This window comes from Notechis scutatus, chromosome 1 (genome assembly GCF_049901735.1).
Source record: "Notechis scutatus isolate UNSWTSFEM ecotype Mainland chromosome 1, rNotScu1.2, whole genome shotgun sequence".
NCBI lineage: Eukaryota > Metazoa > Chordata > Lepidosauria > Squamata > Elapidae > Notechis > Notechis scutatus.
This window is the reverse complement of record NC_142009.1, coordinates 299,487,053-299,507,371: the sequence shown is the minus strand read 5'-3', so window position 1 is coordinate 299,507,371 and position 20,319 is coordinate 299,487,053. Positions and strand designations below refer to the sequence as shown.

Sequence of the window (20,319 nt, the reverse complement as noted above, 5' to 3'; positions counted from 1 at the left end):
AAATACATTTCTTAAATTTGTTTAAAATTTATTTTGGGGTAATTCATTTGTGAAGCAGTTGTGTATATTAACAGTTTTGATTGTTGCATTATTGTTTATTTGTTAAACAGCATTGGAAGAAAAATGACAGCTGACACAAAAGAATTAAAGAAAGTCCTTGACTTAGGATCATTTGTTACAATCACTGAAAGAAGGGACTTACAACTAATCCTTGAAGTATGACCATTTCAAAGTCCACGTGATCAAAATTTGGGTGCTTGGCAGCTTGCCTGAACTTATGATTGCAGGGGTGCTTCAGCTCCCCCACCCTCCTACTTTCTCTCCATCTATGCGTTTTGACTCCCTGAGTTCCACAGCCCCTGCCATCCCAGCTGTCCTTCACTGTCTTCATGCTCCCACTGCTGACCACCTGATCCTTCAAAGTGTCATGCCCCTGGTGGAAACTGACTCTGAGGAGGAGGAGGAACAGCCAACAGGGAGTGGGAGTGTGGCTCCAGAGGTGGTGGAGGAGGCTGGGGAAGGGCAGAGGTCGGCTGAGCAATCAGAAGAGGAGCCAGGCCCATCCCCTATCCATCCTAGGGCACGCAGAGAGGAGAGGATCAGGGAAAAGCGAGGTCTGCTCAGGAGGAGATTACCATGATCCTCCTCGTGGCTTGCAGCTGGGAGCTATGTATATAAGTTTGCAACTGCGTAGTCAGAATTGCTGGAGTCAAAGTTTAGTGTTTCCTTTGAAAGAGGTTTATCTTTGTTGGCGTTCTAATCCCATGGACTCTCCCCGTTATCTTCCTGGAATGTATGATTAATTATCTTGGCTTGCTTCGGAACTCTCGTCAATGCGGTTTGTTTTGATTTCCTTTTGCCTCATTATTTACTTTTGTGACTTTAAACTGTGCCTAATAAAACAGTGAAGTTAAGTTGAAGGCATTACCGGACTTTAATGTATGTTTTGGGTTTTCTGTTATTTTGAGAGACTACGGGTCATCACATTTTGATTCCAGCCACCCCTTCAACTTATTTTTGCTTTTTGTGGGGCGACCATGGTTCAGCTCAGAGCAGAGATTGCTCAGTTAAGCCAGCAAGTGGCTCTTTTGACTGCACAGGTGGCACAAATGCAAGCTGCCCGGCCACTCCGAAAATACCCATGGCAGTGCCAGATAAATTTGATGATTCGCTGGCCCAATTTCCAGCATTTTTTAGGCAGTGCAAGCTTTACATGAGCCTTCAGCCTGAGGACTTTCCCAATGACCGGGATAAGGTGGGGTTTTTGATTAGTTTGTTGTCAGGCTCTGCAGCACGTTGGGCGATGCCTTTGTTGACCCAGCCCAACCAGGTGTTGGACAATTACGCTGAGTTTTGCCATCAGTTTCAGGCCATGTTTGAGGACCGTGTTCGAAGCCAAACAGCAAACAGATGTTTGAGAAAGTTGAAGCAGGGGCGTGGCTCACTCATGGACGAGGTACGGGCATTTTGAGTATACTGTGATGCCTTTTGGATTAACCAATGCCCCAGCTGTGTTCATGCATTTCATGCACAATGTTTTCCATGATTTGTTGGATCAATTCGTGATCATTTATTTAGATGACATTTTGATTTACTCAGACTCCCTGCAGGAACACGGGCAACATGTGCAGCTGGTGTTGCAACATTTGCATGATAACCACCTGTTTGCGAAGCGTGAGAAGTGTCAGTTTGCACAAACCACGAATGACTTCTTGGGACATCGTATTTCACCTGCCGGGGTGGAAATGGACCCGGAAAAAATACAATCGTTGCAGGCGTGGGAACCTCCACAGCAGGTTAAGGATGTGCAACAACTGTTGGGGTTTGCGAACTATTACTGCACATTTATTCCCCGCTTTGCTGCCTTGACTGCTCCCCTTTCTAATCTGCTCAAGAAGGGGAGAAATTCCATTGGGGTGCTGAGGAGCAGGCAGTTTTCAAGGTGTTGAAAGTCGCGTTTGCTTCCAAGCCTATCCTCAAACACCCTGATCCAGGTCAGCCATTTGTGGTGGAAACAGATGCTTCTGATGTGGCTGTTGGTGCGGTGCTCCTCCAGGCCTATGCTCCCGCAGGCACCTTGTTCCTGTGCGCTTATTATTCCCGGAAGTTGTCGGCTCCAGAGCACAACTATACGATTTGGGCCAAGGAGTTATTGGCGGTTAAGGTTGCTTTTGAGACATGGCAGCACCACCTGGAAGGGGCTCGTCACCAAATCGAGGTTCGGATGGATCATCGCAATTTGGAACACCTACGTACAGCTCAGACATTGAACCAGCATCAGGTGGAATGGTCCTTATTCTTTGCTCGATTTGATATCTGGGTGACCTATGTTCTGAGTGGAGGGAATCAACGCGCTGTCGCCCTGTCTCGGAAGCCTGAGTATACCCGAAGGAGGATAAAATCTTGCCCCAGACGGTGATTCCGTTGGAGCGGTTTGCGGCCACCAAGGAACCTGTGGACCTCCGAGTGAGGATTCAGGAGGCGCAGCGGCAGGACCCATTTGTGGCAGCTCGATGTCGAGAATTGGATGAAAATGAGAGATGAGACTCCTTGGGCATATATTGGGGACCTGTTGCGGTTTGTGATCGCATTTACGTGCCTGGAGGTCCTCTTCATGGCCTTATCTTACGTCAATGTCATGATAGTCCGGCGGTGGGACACTTTGGGGTGTTCAAAACACTGCATCTCATCTCTAGGACATTTTGGTGGCCGAGACTTAAACATGATGTGTCGGGATATGTGGTGTCCTTTGTGATCTGTCGCCAAGCCAATTATGCTCCTGGTGCACCCCCTGGTCTCTTGCAGCCCTTGCCACGCCAGAATGACTGTGGGGGGCAGTTTCATTGGATTTCATCGTTGAATTACCACCATCGAATGGTGCTACAACCATTTTGGTGGTGGTGGATATGTTGACTAAAATGGACCACTTTATTCCATGTGCGGGTCTTCCATCGGCCAAGATAATGGCTCAATTGTTTATCTCCCATGTTTTCCAGTTGCGTGGGTTACCAGACCGCATGATAGGGGGCGTGCATAAGCGCACCAACGTGCCTACCGTCCCTGTCCTATTGTTTCTCTTATTCTTTTATTTTTCTTATATGTACCCATTTCATGTATTCACAACTATGTATACACTTATACTTATTATCTTGTAAACAATTGGCAAATCAAATAAATAAATAAATAAATAAATAAAATAAATATCAGATCGGGGGGTACAATTTATGGCACGCTTCTGGCAGACCCTACTCGCAAAATTGCAGGTTCAGGCGTGTCTGTCGTCTACTTATCACCCCGAAACTGATGGGGGGGACAGAGAAAGTGAATGCTATTTTGGGGCGGTACCTCCGCTGTTTCAGCAATACTCAACAAGACAATTGGGTGGAAGTGCTGCCGGTGGCAGAATTAGCTTATAACAATGCTCAACATGGTTCCACCCGTGTGTCCCCTTTCTTTGCTAATTATGGTTTTCATCCACGACTTTTCCTTTTAGCCCCGTCTGATTCACCAGTTCCAGCAGTGGATATGTTCTTGCAGGATTTAAAAGCTGTGCACCACATGGTCCGTGATCAATTAGAGAAAGCCAAGGAGGATTATAAACGGTTTGCAGACTGAAATCGTCGCGATGTTCTGCCTTTAGCGGTAGGTGATCGGGTTTGGCTCTCTACTCGATACTTACCAATGACACAACCATAGAAAAAGCTCGATCACCATTACTTGGGACCTTTTCCGGTCGAGGCGGTGATCAGTCCTGTAGTTTATCATCTCTCCCTGCCACAGACCATGCATATTCATCCTGTTTTTCATCGTTCCCTGTTAGTCCCTACCTCAGCCGACAGTCCGCATAGACCGGCTCCATCACAGCCGGCCCCAGTAGCCCCTCTGGGAGAGGAGGAGTACGAAGTGGATAGCATCCGAGATTCACGCCAGTTGCGGGCCGCTTTCAGTATTTGGTGGCATGGAAAGGTTATGGACCAGAGAACTTCACCTGGGTCGATGCCACTGATGTTCATGCTCCTCGTTTGGTCCAGGACTTTCACGCTTGGTTTCCACAACGTCCTCATCCACCTGGTCCCGGGGGAGGGGGCCCTGTGTGGGGGATAGTGTCATGCCCCTGGTGGAGACTGACTCTGAGGAAGAGGAGGAACAGCCAACAGGGAGTGGGAATATGGCTCCAGAGGTGGTGGAGGAAGCTGGGGAAGGGCACAGGCTGGCTGAGCAATCAGAAGAGGATCCATCCTAAGGCACACAGAGAGGAGAGGATCAGGGAAAAGCGAGGTCTACTCAGGAGGAGATTACCATGATTCTCCTCATGGCTTGCAGCTGGGAGCTATGTATATAAGTTTAACTGTGTAGTCAGAATTGTTGGAGTCAAACTTTAGTGTTTCCTTTGAAAGAGGTTTATCTTTGTTGGCGTTCTAATCCCATGGACTCTCCCCATTATCTTCCTGGAATGTATGATTAATTATCTTGGCTTGCTTCGGAACTCTCGTCAATGCGGTTTGTTTTGATTTCCTTTTGCCTCATTATTTACTTTTGTGACTTCAAACTGTGCCTAATAAAACAGTGAAGTTAAGTTGAAGGCAATACCGGACTTTAATGTATGTTTTGGGTTTTGGGTTATTTTGAGAGACTATAGGTCATCACACACAGGCAGTTGCTGGCTGCATGGGGCTCCTTTGTGGGACCCGGAGAAAATGGCCCACATAGTCAGCATCTGCCTCACAAAGGGCCAGGACAGACAGACCTCATTAGCAATGACAGCAAGAAGATGCGGAAGATGTACTCGCGCTAGGAGTGCACAATGTTGAGAATGACTGGAACTGGGACTCAGCTGGGTCTTCCTGGGGCATCACGGCTTTGCATCACTTGATGGGGGGGTGTTGGGCTTTGCATCACACTGGGATTGCTGAGCCTTCTAGAGGTGGCTGTAATCTCAATCTGACATTCTTAGAGAGTGGGACATAATCCTCTATATATCACTTCCCACATTTCAATGTCTGTTGAATTATTCTCTGTAGAATGTTGTTGCAGCAATATATTTTCTTTATTGCTGAAAGTAAAATACTATGGAATTAAACTGCATATTAGTTTTTAAATGTATTAATTGATGGATATTTATTTACTTGAGAATCTAGAAAAAGTACAGAGAAGAGCAACCAGGATGATTAGGGAACTGGAGGTAAAACATATGAAGAACGGTTACAGGAACTGGGCTTGGCTAGTCTAGTAAAGAGAAGGACCAGGGGAGACATGATAGCAGTCTTCCAATATTTGAGGGGCTGCCATAGGGAGGAAGGGGTCAAGGTATTTTCTAAAGCATCTGTAGGCCAGACAAGGAATAATGGATGGAAACTGAACAAGGAGAGATTTAACCTGGAAATAAGGAGAAACTTTCTGACAGTGAGAACAATCAACAATGGAACAGCTTGTCCTTGGAAGTTGTGGGAGTGCCATCAAGAAGAGATTGGACTGCCATTTGTCAGAATGGTGTAGGGTCTCCCGCTTGGGCGGGGGGTTGGACTAGATGACCTACAAGGTCCCTTCCAACTCTGATTATCTGTTATCTATTACTTGTGAACTTTATTCATTGCCTGAATCCTAAAGGACTTCCACAGAACTTGCAAAATAGAATACTGTGCAAAAATCAATATTATAATTAATTTTAACAATAAAACCCAAAATTTATTTCCCCTACAATTAATGAGTTAAAAAATTTTTTGGCATTTATTTGACGTCCGTATAATAATCTCTGAAGGTGTTCGAGAAGAGGAAGATTTACCTGGATCTGGAAGGCCATACAGGTGGAGGCCAGCCTTGCTTCAGGGGTCAATCTACTCTAAAAGAGAAGAGCTGTTATAGAATTATCTGCAATATTTTTTAGAGTTTCATAAGAATATTTATTTTTTCCCCCATTAATTTGTGGTTGAGATATTGTGTGCAATGTTAGCTCCATTAGAATTTTAACCCTAAGTTAGCCTCACAAAGTCTTTTATCTCCTTTACTTCTCTTTCAAATTAAAATTAGTGCAAAGGCAATTGATGCTAGATAGGTTCCCTATGTATGCTGCTTCTTGTGATGCAGATACACATGCTGACCCTGCAATTATACACCAATTTATTTTTATTAATAAGTGTTTTACTTGTTGGAAAAGTTGATGTAAATTGTGTACATTCAGTTTGGTCAGGATGGTTTGATTTTAAACATATCAATAGTTCTTTAAATATTGATGTGTAATTTAAGATAATTGCACAAAATAATGTAGGTTGCAGTTGGGTGTTTCCACTTTGAGTTGCAGGATAATGTGAAATTGTTGTATAGGTAGTTCTTGATTCAACCAGTTGTTTAACAGCTGTTCACAGTTACAGATAGAATGAGTGATTTATGGCTCAAAGAATTTCTGGTCATCTTAAAAAGTCATGCTATCACAGAAACACATTTTGGGTGCTCACATTTATAACTGCTGCCAAGTGCCCTGTGATTGTGTTATTTCCATTTGCCATCTTCACTCTGACTTCCCCAAAAAGTCAATGGGAAGCCGCCAGGTAAAATTACAAATGGAGGGGATGTTGGATATGACGTGTCTGAAATTCTTCCACACCCTGAAGAATGGACCTCAAATTGGCAAAAATACTAGTGAACACCAGCATTCTGAGCCTTTCAGAATATTGACATTCACTAGCATTTTCTCCTCCCCTTCGTGGGGTAAAACTCTAGTTAAGGGCAGTGTTCTGAAAGACTCCAAATACTTGCATTCGCTAGCATTTTCGTCACCCATCCAGAATACTCAGATAGGCTGCAGAAGGGAGGGCAAAATGCTAGCTCAGAATGCTGATGTTTGTGTTCCTCTAGAGGGGAAATCCCTTGACACATTAGAGAAGTAGACTTTAAATCTGGCAAAAAGATTACCAAACAACAGCATTCTTGTGACTGATCCCCACCCTGCCATGCCTGGGTGACCCGGCTGTCTCCCTAGTAGTCCTCTTAACAATCTGCACATTGCTTAACAATCACACCTGTGAGAGCTGGTTCACAGTTGTTGAGCTGGGTTTGCAGAGTGATTACATGGTATCTTGCTTAACCACTCCTTCACTTAATGACCAAGATTCTGGGCTCAATTGTGGTCATATCAGGAGGACTTACTATACCTATACCACATTTGTCTAGCCAGTACTATCTGTGGTGATTGAGAACAGTGAAAACTCACTATTTGTTTCAATGAAAACTTTTTCCCCATTTACCAACCTCTTTTTTTTTTCAAGAGCATAAGCTTTTCCCTCATTTTAGAAGGCAGTTTGTAACTCTAAAAACCTCTGTTCTTTAAATAGGGTTACATATCCAGAATACAAAAGGCAACTGAAATTAATTTTGTATCAAGGCCCTTTGAACACAATCTCTCCTCTCTCTCTCTTAATTTTAGGTTTTATTTATAAGGAGAACCAATTGTAGTCTGGTCATAAGAAATCCCAAAGTGTATTTTTAAACTTCAGATATTTACTTCCCATTTTTCCTGCAAGGAGATCAAAGCTATCTATCTAAACTCTCTGTCACTTTTGCTTAGTAATTCTAGAGTTTGGCTGGCACAGGGGCCATCCAAGTGAGCTCCCTGGTTGAGTGGGAATTTAAAACTGAGCTTACTTAGGCTTAGCTAAAGTGTAATCACAACAGCTCATTGGCTCTTCTTAAAAGAGCTATAATAAGACCGTATCAATTTTAAATAAATTGTTTTTAAATAAATTAGGAATTCCTGTGCCATGTGGCAGCCTATGAATATAAAGGTATGCAAGTGCACCTGCCCTAGGTCCCCAAATATTTATGAACTAAGTTATAGCCACTTGAATGTTTTTACAGTACATGCTGGGTTCTGATAGTCAACTTTTTAAAACCATCCTTTTAATAGATGGTATCAAGTAGAGAAAAAAAGGTAATATGTTGATTTCATAGCCTTGTCTCTTAAATATTATTGAAATATTTGTATTACATAAGCCATCCCAGATAATCAACTGTATATGGGCCTTTATGGGACCTGCTTCATAGCCAGAGTTCAGTTGGTAGTGAATCTGAGTGATTTTATTTAGCAGTTAACATATGCCTGCAGCTGAACCTCCATCTCAACATTTTCTACAGGGGACCATATCACTTTAAACAGGGCTGCTTGATAGCTTTCTCTATAAGCCATAAGAGTAGAGAAATATTGACATTTACCCATTGCCAATTGGAGGTACCACTTTAAATAGTGGCTATAGCTCCTGGTCAGTTGGGTTCATTCCTTTTTGATCTCCATTCTTCTCTCATTTCACTTCCCTCAATTACTTAAAAAAACCCAAGGGAATCCTGGCAACTATAAGGGGAGATAGAGTGCATAGATGTGTTCTCTCATTCCAGGTGATGCCTAAATTGGAGCATGCACTAAACTTTCAGCTCTCTCTGAAACCCAGGAGAGTCCATCAGTTGCCTGTGATGGACCAATAGCAACAGCACTTAGACTTATATATTGCTTCACAGTGCTTACAGCTCTCTCTAAGCTGTTTATAGAGTCAGCATATTGCCCCCAACAATTTGGGTCCTCATTTTACCCACCTTGGAAGGATGGAAGGCTGAGACAACCTTGAGCCTGGTGAGATTTGAACTGCTTGTACTACACTAGCCACTGCGCCACCGTGGCTTATCAAATACGTCCTGCCTTCCTGTGACAGGGAATAGCACCAGAGCATTCCAAGGAAATCATAAAGTGATCTGACCATGATAGACAGGTGATGGTAATCTCCAAATTCAGATCACACTGCAACTATCCTGACAAAAAAATAAATCCAGTGTGTGTTGGGTCTTCAGTAATCTAGATTGGGTCCATGGCTGTTAAAATGGCCATGAATTCCTGAGCTACCTCAGATTTTGTCCCCAGGCAGGTTGAACTCCTCCAAAATTATAAACTATCACTTATCTTTGGAGCACCATCTCTGAACACCATCACTGTACTGGAAATGGAACCATTTTCATACAGTTTTCCTGATAACATAGAACAAGAATGATCAATGCATGTGCCTTTGGATATTATTGGATTATAGTTCCATTAACTCTCAGTGTTGACTATATAGCCAAGATGAGAGCTCGACTTCAGTAACATCTGGAAAGCCACTTTGCAGTGAACTTATTCAAGTAACTGGCATATATATTGCCTTTGTATTGGAATTTTGATATAAGGCTCTACCTAATGCAGCGTGAGAAATGCTATATTGCCTGGGAAATCCTGATTCACTTTCTGAGAAATTTTTGGAAAATTGATACTGGTGTTGGAATTTACAGTAGAGTTGGGTTTAGGTACTTTTATATTGCACAATGACAGGATGAAATTCTACTACAGGATCTCATAACATAGGAGTAACTTATAAAGGCCAGAATTTGGGATGGGAGGTGGTGGCCAGTGTCCATTGTGCTTCATTGCAGCATGCTATTTCTAGTGCTCATCAGAAGGGATGTGGGCAGCCTGGTAACAGGAGGAGTAGCTAGGCCCATATGGGTAAGTCTCATTTCTATTTCCATACAATGGCATGGATAGCATTGTTGCGGTAAAGGTGTTTAACTGCACTGCTTATAAATAGAGTGTTGTTTTAATATTAGCATATTATAGTATATAGCATTCTAATGTTTCACAAATTAAACTATCTCTCTTCGAAATGTTAAAGCAGTGGTAGTTTTGCATGACTATTTTGATGTATGTCCTTAGTTGTTTGCTTATGTATGTGCATACATAGACAAGTTGCTTCACTTGTCTTAACAGAAGTGTTGTTTGGGCACTCATATCATACAGTACTGGAATTTATTAAGAAAGAATTGAAAGTAAATCTTCTTGTAACTAAATTCCTCTAAAAAGAGTAGGAGAAGACAGTATGAGGCCAATCAATCATATTTTATACAAAATAATGCATTACAGCTCTGCTTGTATTTTACTAGTGTCAGGAGTTAATGGAATTTATTGTTAGAAAATGACTGAAATTAATTGTGATCTGTATAGTATTTATATTATGCTTTGAATAACAAGGGTACTTGCAATTGTGGCTTTCTTTGTAATGCTATTTGTGATGTTTTCTATCTTATCAATTAATATTTATCTAAATTCTGATTGGATAAATCATTAGGCAGCAAAGAAATCATATAGATGATATAGATAAGCAAATTTTCAGATTCTCAGATTCAGTTATTCTCAGATTTATTTTTATAAATATGTCAAGTTTGATTTTTTTCCTAAATTTTTCAATTTCTGCACATATTAGTTTTAGTTTCTCAGAGTATTTTTTAGAAACAATTCTATTTTTTATGAATTTTGATGTAAATTTCACATTTTTTGCAACATATCAAATATATTTAGTTTTTTTTAGAACAGTTTTCCTTAACATAATATAATTTTGTGCAGGTGGTCCTTGTTTATATAGTATTTATTCAGTGACCAAAGTTATAGCAGTGCTGAAAAAATAACTTTATGACTTTCACAGAGTTCTTCAGTCATGTAATTGCCATTTTAGTCAGTAGGTATTGTCCTGTGCTGGCCTGTTTTTTTCTTTTTCTCCTTTGCAGAGTAGAGAGATTCCAGAGACAGATAGCAAGAAAGTAAGCAATTTGCTCTTGTACACCTCAAAAGCAATATGATTGTGCCAGCAACCTGTTGCTTGGAGCCAGAGGCATGCTTTGCAAATAATTTACAGCAATTCCTTGAAATATTTTTCTTGCCAATATCTCTGTTCTGAGGGGCTCAAGGTTGACTCATCCTTTCATCCTTCCAAGGTCGGTAAAATAAATACTCAGATTGTTGGGGCTAGTAAGATGACTGTGTAAAGCACTTAGAGGGGGCTGTAAAGCACTGTGTAGCGGTATATAAGTCTAAGTGCTAAATGCTATAAATAGGACCTAAAATGTCATGGCCTAAAAGAGATAGGATAAGAGATAAAGAGAACCTGATTAAATTAATGAATTATATCCATTAATTCTTAAAAAAATTAGTTCTTAAAAAAAGAACTATCCAGAGCTATATACTTATTTGTGGCAAAAGTATGTGAACTGCTAGGATTATCAGTTCATTTGAAGGGAAAATTAGAGTAAGGTGTTTCAGTGAGATGATAATTAGGTGTGAATGCATCAGGACCTGCCTTATTTAAAGAACAGAATTCTCAGTATTCACTATCAAAGTCTAATCTTCACAAGACAGGGATTGGAAGGTATATCATGGCTTAACAAAGGAAATTTCTGAAGACCTCCCAAAAAACAGTTGTTGATGGTCACCAGGCTGGAAACCATTTTCAAAGAGGTTGGATTTCACTAGTCCACTGCCAGAGAGTTCATATATAATTGGTGGCAATTTAGCACCAATGTAATTCACCCCAGAAATGATTGACCAACCAAGAGCAAGGTCTTGAAGAATCTCAGGGTAGTTTCTAAGGAACTAACATCTCTTGCATTGGTGAATGCCGATGTTCATGAGATCACCATCAAAATACTGAATAACAAAAGTTTGCAAGGCAGGACTGCAAGGAAAAAAATACTACTCCAAAAAGAACATTGCTGCCCATCTATAATTTGTGAAAGACCACATGGATAAGCCAGAAAGCTACTGAAAGAATATTTTGTAGAGAGATCAGACCAAAATAGAACTTATGGCTTGAATGAAAAGCATTACATTTGGCAAAAAGCAGACACTGCATTCAAGGATGTGGTGTTGGCTGTATCTTGTTTGGGCGACTTTGCTGCCTCTGGAGCAGGATGGCTTGCCATTATTGATAGAACTAAGTGTTCTAAATTGTACCAGCAAATTCTACAGGGGAATGTCAAGATATCTGTCTGTGAACTGAAGCTCAAGAGAAAGTGGGTCATGCAACAGGGCAGTGACTCAAAACACACAAGTTGGATGGTTAAAGAATGGTTAAAGCAGAATACAGTTAATGTTTTGCAATAGTCCTGACCTTAATCCTATAGAAATGTTATGGAAGGACCTGAAGCAGGTAGTTCATATGAAGAAGCCCATCAGCATTTCTGCATTGAAGCTGTGTTTTAAGGAGAAATGGGCTCAAATTCCTCGAAGAGATGTACCAGAGTGATTCACAGCCATTGGAAACATTTAATTGCAGTTATTACTGCCAAAGGTGGAGGACATTTCCTGAAAGCAAAGATATGTACATTTGTCTCACAAATACATATGCAGCTTTGGATCATTCTCAATAAATAAATGAATTTATTTATTAGTCAAATTGATATAGCCTCCCATCTCTCCCAAAGGGAATTCTGGGTGGCACACTATAATAAATAAAACAGTCAATATAAAACCAATAAAAATCTCAAAAGCCACAATAATAAATAGCATAAAAACAAAAATATTAACTCTGGATAAAGGGAGAATAAAAATGGCCCCTTCCAACATGTGTTTCTGACTCATTTATTTAATTGGTCTCTCTATATATAGGTTTATATGGACATATGGAGAATAGATCACATTTTAGGTTATATTTATGAAGAAATATTGAAAATTCAAAAGGGTTCACAAACTTTTGAGTAACATTGAATGGCCATCTTGTAGGAGATGACCAGGCTGAGCCTGAGGAAGCGGTTAAACGGATCATAAGTGACAAGTCTCTGTGCGCCCATAAGAGATCTAAGTCCAGCCCACCTTGAATGCTTCTCTTATCTCCCACTCATTTCCCATGAACACAAGTTGATTAGATTCTTGTAGAGAGCTGAAGTTTGCAATAAAATCTTTATACTCATTTGAACTGCCTGAATCTCCTGATTTCCCCAGTGCCTGATGCTGCTTCTGTGTCCAAATCAAACTTTTGGAGAGCCAAAATAAAGCAACCTTCTTGGTTTTGTCATTGACCAAAATAAGTAATTGTCAGTACATGTAAAAGCTGCACATACTGGCATGTAGTCAGGATTTGTGTCTCTGCATTCACAAAGTGTGGTGTTATCCACTAAAAATCTCAGTTTGAGCAATAATAAAATAAATGACTATTTGGTAAGTAAGTCCCATTGAACTCAGTGGAATTTGACTTTTGAATAAATAGGCATAGGATTATAGGTACTTCACACCACACTGCGATAATTAGTGATACTTCTGAGTCTAGTAATATGGTCTAAAATGATCATAATAGTAATTTTAAGTAACTTCAGACTTTGGCAGAGAAAATGTCTAGGTATATCTGCTTGTTTCTATATTTCTTTTTAAAATAATGAATTGAAAAATGAGTAAATTTCTTTCAGGAAATTGGAAATGTTAGAAAGTATTTTTATATGGAGTTGGACTATTGAGCTGCTCTAGCTAAATATTGTCTTAACAGTATTTGTTTACTGATAATAGATCTCCAAGGTTTTAGACAAGGATCTTTCTCAGTCTTAACCAAAAGATGTTGGGTCATAAAGATAAGATTGTTTCATGCAAAACATGTGCTTTGCCACTAAATAGAAGCATATGCCATCTGAACAGAAACTATGGCATATTCAGATGATGTATTTCTCTATTACTGGTGTTGTGTGAAGAACTGGAAATTCCAGAATCAGTCCACCATGAGACCACTCCTGATTTTATTACTATTTTTGCAATGGATAATTTAAGCAAACACAGCAGTTGTAAAGCAAAGGTGTCAATTGTTAAGTGAATCCATTGTCCACAATGGGTGTGTTTTGTTTTTGCCAGAAATTGAAAGTAAGGTCTGATTGGAAACAAGGTAGGGAAAGCTTGTAGGACATGGCTTCTGGAATTTTTCTGATAATTTTACCAGCAATGACTATATATGCTGGTAAGGATTACATGCACTCAGTGCCAAGTACCTGATGGCAAGGGGGGAAGCAGTAATAGAGGAGGCTTAGAATGGAGCAGCTGTCAAAATCTTGAGCCGCTCCCCAACTGCCTCTCCTCCAAGAATGCATTTGGGATATTTTTGCGAATCTTTTTAATTCAAAGCCCCTCATCTGATTTGGCCCATTCTGAAACTTCAGGGTTTTTTTGCTGGCTTTCCCCCCCCAGTCTTGTTATGTTCTGTTTTCAGAGAATTGTTCTGCTGAAGATGGACAGATATCTGGCCCTTTACATAATTCCTCTTCAACCTTACTTAGGTTGGAAGGATTGCAAAGATTTGTTCATAACCTATGATTGGAAGGCTTCAAAACACTTGCAACGACATTATTTTTTGGCAGAATGGGATGGAAATGGTAAGATTGAAAGATTGTTTGTATGGAAACATTGTCTAATTTTAGCTAAATTTTCCAGGGTTTTACATAATATATTTTTGAAATATCTCCCCATTACCTCTTTTAAGCAGAGATAATAAGCTTCAGGAAAAGACAACCACAGCAGCTTTCAAATTGCCCTTGCTGCCTCAGGTAATGGGATATTTATTTTGTGATATGAGAAAAGTGGCATGTTTAACTTTTCCTGGAAAGAACCTCACTGGTTTTGGTGGGTGTCAGGTTAGTTTAGACATATGGGTTAAGCTTGAACTAATATGGGCAGAACTTAGAAGAATGATTTAATTTGACTTAATGGGGTAACACAGCTTTTGGTCTTGGTAACAAAAAGATTGGCATAACTAGTTGAGAAGTTTGTCTTTTCATGTGAAGCCTCCCCTCATCAATGGCAGAACTCATAAAATGATTTGCAGTAATCTGGTAATTAATCAACAGAAGAGGGCTCGTATATTGAGATATAATGTCATAGATGTAGGAAGAGAACAAGTCACATTTAAAACCTCGCCACTTCTATTAAAAGTTGTAAATATGTAGGCCAACATTTGTAAGACTTGGCACCCATTAATCACTGATGAGGATTTAAATCTGTCATGCTGAATTTGAAAGTAAGGTTTGACTGAAGAATGTATACCAAACTGTTCAAATTTAAGCCCATATTAACAATGCTGAGGAATGAGTTAAACTAAAATTCAGATCAGCTGTCATCATTCTGGTGTGGACAGGACCAGCGTGAGGCTGTAAAAGGGAATACATCCCAAACCAATGTTTGCTTTGTTACCCTAAAAATCGTGTTATAACTCATTTTCTAATGATGTGACAAGCTCTATCATACTAATGTGATTCACATTAGTATCATAGAGCCTGTCACATCACTCAATCTTTCTCATTTTTTATATAAAAGTTAAGTTGCAGTGATATTTTCTGTTACAACAGGGAACTGAAGCAAGCAACCCAACCCCCAATCCATTAGATCTGGGAAGTGCATTGAAATTCTATTCAAAGCCACCTGTTTTGATTTACTACTTCGAAGCAGATTCCTGCTTTGGTTTGCAGATCTGTTTTGATGGGATGATTGAACTGAAGATTTGTTGAATGGAAGTATTACTTTATATAACTAGTCCAAAGCCATGAAGTTAAAGCCTGCTTTTAGCTACAGTCACACAGTTACCAATATTGTCAAAAATATTCATTTTAAAAATTTCTCAACTCTGAACTAGAGGAAATTCCAGAGTCCTGTAGCAGAAGCCATGAGCATAATATTTTTGAAAGTTATTTTTGACACCATCAAAATGTAACTATTCTAGTTAGTGCAACCAATCACAAATTACTGGGAATATTCTTTTATGCTCAAGTATTCACACATCTCTCAAAGGTTGTGGGCTGCTGTTGTAAATGCAACTCTTTTTATAGTTTGTAGGGTTTCTCCATGAGTAAAGGAAGCTGTGTATAGCAGGGTTTGTATACCTATGTTAGAAATTTTATTGCTTGATTCTTGTTAGATTGAGTACTTTGGGGTTGGCTGATAAGCACCGCTAACATGTAGGGTGCTATCACATGGGTAGAGGTAATTACACAGATTTTGATTAGTGTTGGAACAAAACAGTCCAGTGTTTTTCTTAAGTTACAAAGGTATTTCATAACCTCTTCTGCCTTGGGATGTGTGGACTTTATAACATGTTAAATGGGGAGAGACTGAGGTAAGAAATACTGTGTTACAATATGTACCGGGCCACTAAAAAAACTTTGTGGGATTTAAATTATAAAAATTATCTAGATTTTCTGAAAAGTCATTTAATCTTTTCTAAAAGATTTGAGACATTTTTGTCTATTAAGAATGATTTGAAGGTGTGCAGAAATTTTACTGGGTACAATGTTTATATTCCGCTGAATGTTAGGGTACAGTGCATTGAAGTAGTATGTCAACAACATCTGTTTTGCTTTATGGTTTCCTCAGCAGTTGAATTTTTATTCAGCATTAGAAAATTGTCGGAGTACTTAATTTCTGAGTTCAAATGAATACTTATTTTTTAATCAAAGAAATACTATAACAGTTGTTCTGTAATCATTATTTATAGAATACAAAGGACTAAATTTAATTGCTGGGAAATAGATTCAAACAGATTTAGATGCCTTAGTTCTGTAGTTAAATGTTCTTAAAATTGCAATTGGATATAAGATAGAGTTGTCAAGCTGCAGTGTTACATGGATAGAAGGACTACTTAGAGCTAAGTATTATAAAGGCTGCAGGTTCATTGTCTTCAGTAGAACGAAGTGCCAAACTCTGTTTTCTTATTATGTGCTGCTAAGTTTGCCAAACAAAATTTTATCACATTAGAAATTAGCAATAATTTGAATTTTAAAAATTCAAAATACTAAATTAAAGAATTGTTAAATACTCGAATGACTTCTTAGAAACATCCTCATATCGGTTGCAAGTGACTAGGACTTGGGACTGAAGTAAGGTAGAGATAGCTAGAATAAAAAACAAGTAGCTTGTTTTCCCTGTCTCTTCAGCACAGGGTAGAACTAACATTAGAGAATTTCATCACTGCATAATGTCCTGATTGTATATTGCAGTCTTTTTCACAAGTGTCCAGGTGAAGGGCAAATACAAATGTGTGTGTCATAGTAATATCATGCAAGTGACACAAATGAGATGTCATGATCCACATGTCATTTTGATGTCATCGTTTGTTATAGATGACTATGTTCTCTGAAACTCCTGGGCAATTGGAACCAGGTTGTTGATTCAGCAATGATCTTTATAGGTTTATTTATTTATGTTTTGAATTCCTCCTTAATGGCCCTATTTATTTTAGCAACTACTGAAATGTCAACCAATTTTAAATCATGTTTATGAAAGAAGATTAAATCCATGCTGTTGGTAAATGTATTATATTTTTTCATATCATTTGGTTAGGTTAAAGGAAATCCAATCTTTAAGCTTAAATTCTTTGCACAAAGTGCATTTCTAAGAGATTATTGCATGCTGAAGCTGCAATCAGTGCAACATTGTTTTAGGTGTAGAAGAGTCTCAAGTTACATTATCAAGGAAGAGTAACTTTATACAAAAAGAACATTTTTATAAATGTGGAAGTTAAATAATCGGAAAGGGGAGAGGCTTTTCCATGAACTTATTATTGGCAAAGCCAGATTGTGAAGATAAGAGGTTCAGTGGAGATGTCCAGCTGTAATTCAAATGAACATTATTAGATGGAAGAGTAAATGTTGCCATAATTTAATTCTGGCTTCCGCCTTCTTAAGAAGTCCCATCCCATCTATTTGACTTTGGGGACTTTATGTATTAACAAGTTTGGTGTATATGTATTCTTATTATAGCTGCAGTAAAGACAACATCTTAAGAAAGCTATCCACTGCCATAGCCAAACCTCTAAGCATAATCTTTGAAAAATCTTTCAGGACCAGCTCCTTGCCTAACCTATGGTCACAAGCCACAGTCATCCCCATCTTCAAAAAGGGAGACCCAAGCCTAGTTGAAAATTACAGGCCAATCTCCTTATGCTGCATCACCTGTAAAGTCATGGAATCAATTATTAACCAATCCATCATCCTCCACTTAGAGTCAAACAACCTACTCTCCAATAAACAATTTGGTTTCAGAAAAAACTATCCTGTAATCTGCAACTCTTACACTGCAAAAACATATGGACACACAACTTGACCAGGGCAAAGCAATTGACGAATCTACATAGACTTCTGTAAAGCCTTTGATTCAGTGGTACACGACAAACTACTCCTAAAAATAAAATCCTATGGTATCTCTGGACAACTGAATAACTGGATAGAAGCATTCCTGTCAAACAGACAACAAATGGTCAAAATCGGGAGCGTTCTATCAAATCCAGTACCTGTCAATAGTGGTGTCCCCCAGGGCAGTGTTCTAGGACCAACTCTCTTCATACTCTACATAAACTACCTCTGTGATCATATTAAGAGCAATTGCGTTCTCTTCGCTGATGATGTAAAGCTGTTCAATACCACAGACAATACTGCTACCTTACAAAAAGATCTTGACTATGTATCTGAATGGTCAAACAAATGGCAACTTCAAATCTCAACAAATAAATGCTCTGTCTTACATATTGGCAAAAAAAATCAGAAAATAAAATACAAGCTGAATAGTCAAGATCTTGTTGATGACCCAAGCTCTGTAAAGGACCTTGGAATACTCACCTCTAATGATCTAAGTGCTAGAGCCCACTGCAACTACATAGCCAAAAAGGCATTAAGAGTTGTTAACCTAATCCTACGAAGTTTTTTCTCTGGTAATATCACACTACTAACCAGAGCATACAAAACATTTGCTAGACCAATACTCGAATACAGTTCATCAGTCTGGAACCCTCATTACGTATCTGATATTAGCACAATTGAGAAAGTCCAGAAATATTTCACAAGAAGAGTTCTCCACTCTTCTACTGTTGTAGAATACCTTATGCCACCAGACTTGAAATTCTAAAACTAGAAAACCTTGAATTACGCTGCCTTCGGTCTGACTTAAGCATGGTATATAAAATCATACATTGCAATGTCCTACCTGTCAATGAATACTTCAGCTTCAACCATAACAACACAAGAGCACACAATAGATACAAACTCAAAGTAAACCGCACCAAACTTGATTGCAGGAAATACGACTTCAGCAATAGAGTGGTCAATGTCTGGAATACTCTACCCGACTCTATAGTCTCTTCCCCAAACCCCAAAAACTTTAACCTTAGACTGTCTACTATTGACCTCACCCCTTTCCTAAGAGGTCTGTAGGGGCGTGCATAAGCGCACCATCGTGCCTACTGTCCCTGTCCTATTGTTTTTCTTATTTTATTTTTCTTATATGTACCCATTTCATGTATTCACAACTATGTATACACTTATACTTATTATCTTGTAAACAATTGGCAAATCAAATAAATAAATAAATAAAATAAAACATTGAAACACAAACACAAAAACTGTAACACTTAATTCAAGAAGAGAAAATGAGCTTTGCTGATTGATTCAAGTTCTGCCTTTAATGTGTTCCTATCACTAGAAAGTTGGTCAACATTTTCACAGCTGAATATTTGTTTCAAGGGAAAGTTGAAGTGGTTACTAGCTCTGAATAATCCATCTGGCTCCTTTGCTTTGATGATTAAACATGGAATTCAATTTTGGAGACACCCAACATGAATATTTTACATGCTCAATTTTCAGAATGTCAATCAGAAAGCATACTGTGGTTTTGCTTATCACAATAGCATTTTACTGACCTCTGAAAGATGGAAAGCTAAATCAACTTATAAGTATTTGTGTAATTCTGTAACTAAAACTGGGTTTTGTAAACAGATTATATATGGCACAGTATGCTTGGTTTACCCTGTTGTATTAATCCAGTTACTGTAGTTTATACACCAGGGCTTATGTCTTAGTTCAGTGTGTGCTTTCAACCTTTGTTCATTACAAATTAACACACTGTATGAGCTGAAATCAGTATAATTTCTTTCATGCTAGTATGAATTATGTCCCCCCCTTTTTTTTTGTAAAGTTAGATTTCTAGTTTTCAGTACCTTACATTGTATTGTTATTTGACTTACATCCAGGTCTAATTCAGAGGTCATAAGAAGGGCCTTAACCACAACCAATAATCATAACTTGTTTTAAGTACCGTTCAGATCTGAACTAATTTATGTTTAAGTTGCCAGTTGTTCTTCAAAAGGTTGACATGGGATGCAGAAAATATCTAGAATGCAGAAACCTAGTTTCTTTGCTATTTGCTATGGTTTTTTAAAACCAGTTTGGGTACATATATTTTGGATTAGTCTTTTCATATTCTATGCATTATGGAGCCAGTCTTGATTGGGCCTCTGCAAGTTTTGGTTGATTTTTTTCAAAGCTCTCTCTCCAGAAAATTTAGATTAGGAATTGCTTTAGATTAGTTAACAGGACAGTCTGACAGTTCACCAGTACACTTGGTCTTTAAATTTTGGTATGAGTGGAAATATAGTAGTAGTTAAATAGTAATTATGTGTGATCGGCCACAGAAAAACACTACTACTCTGCAGGTTGGTGAGACAGAGGGGCCTATTCTCTACA

The 20,319-nt window shown here is 39.0% G+C and overlaps 1 protein-coding gene and 1 long non-coding RNA gene across 5 annotated transcripts in view; one reads left to right on the top strand and one right to left on the bottom strand.

Moving 5' to 3' along the window:
- Positions 1–20,319, top strand: part of FOXN3 (forkhead box N3) — a 202,980-nt gene that overhangs the window by 28,587 nt on the left and 154,074 nt on the right. The gene's annotated exons all lie outside the window — the stretch shown is intronic.
- LOC148133453 (uncharacterized) overlaps positions 1–20,319 on the bottom strand; it is a 45,414-nt gene that overhangs the window by 3,275 nt on the left and 21,820 nt on the right. Inside the window, exon 3 of one of the 2 annotated variants that reach the window (XR_015746822.1) lies at positions 5,783–5,839. This is a non-coding gene — a long non-coding RNA (uncharacterized LOC148133453). The remainder of the gene's footprint in view (positions 1–5,782; positions 5,840–20,319) is intronic. The other variant, XR_015746821.1, reaches the window with a different exon arrangement.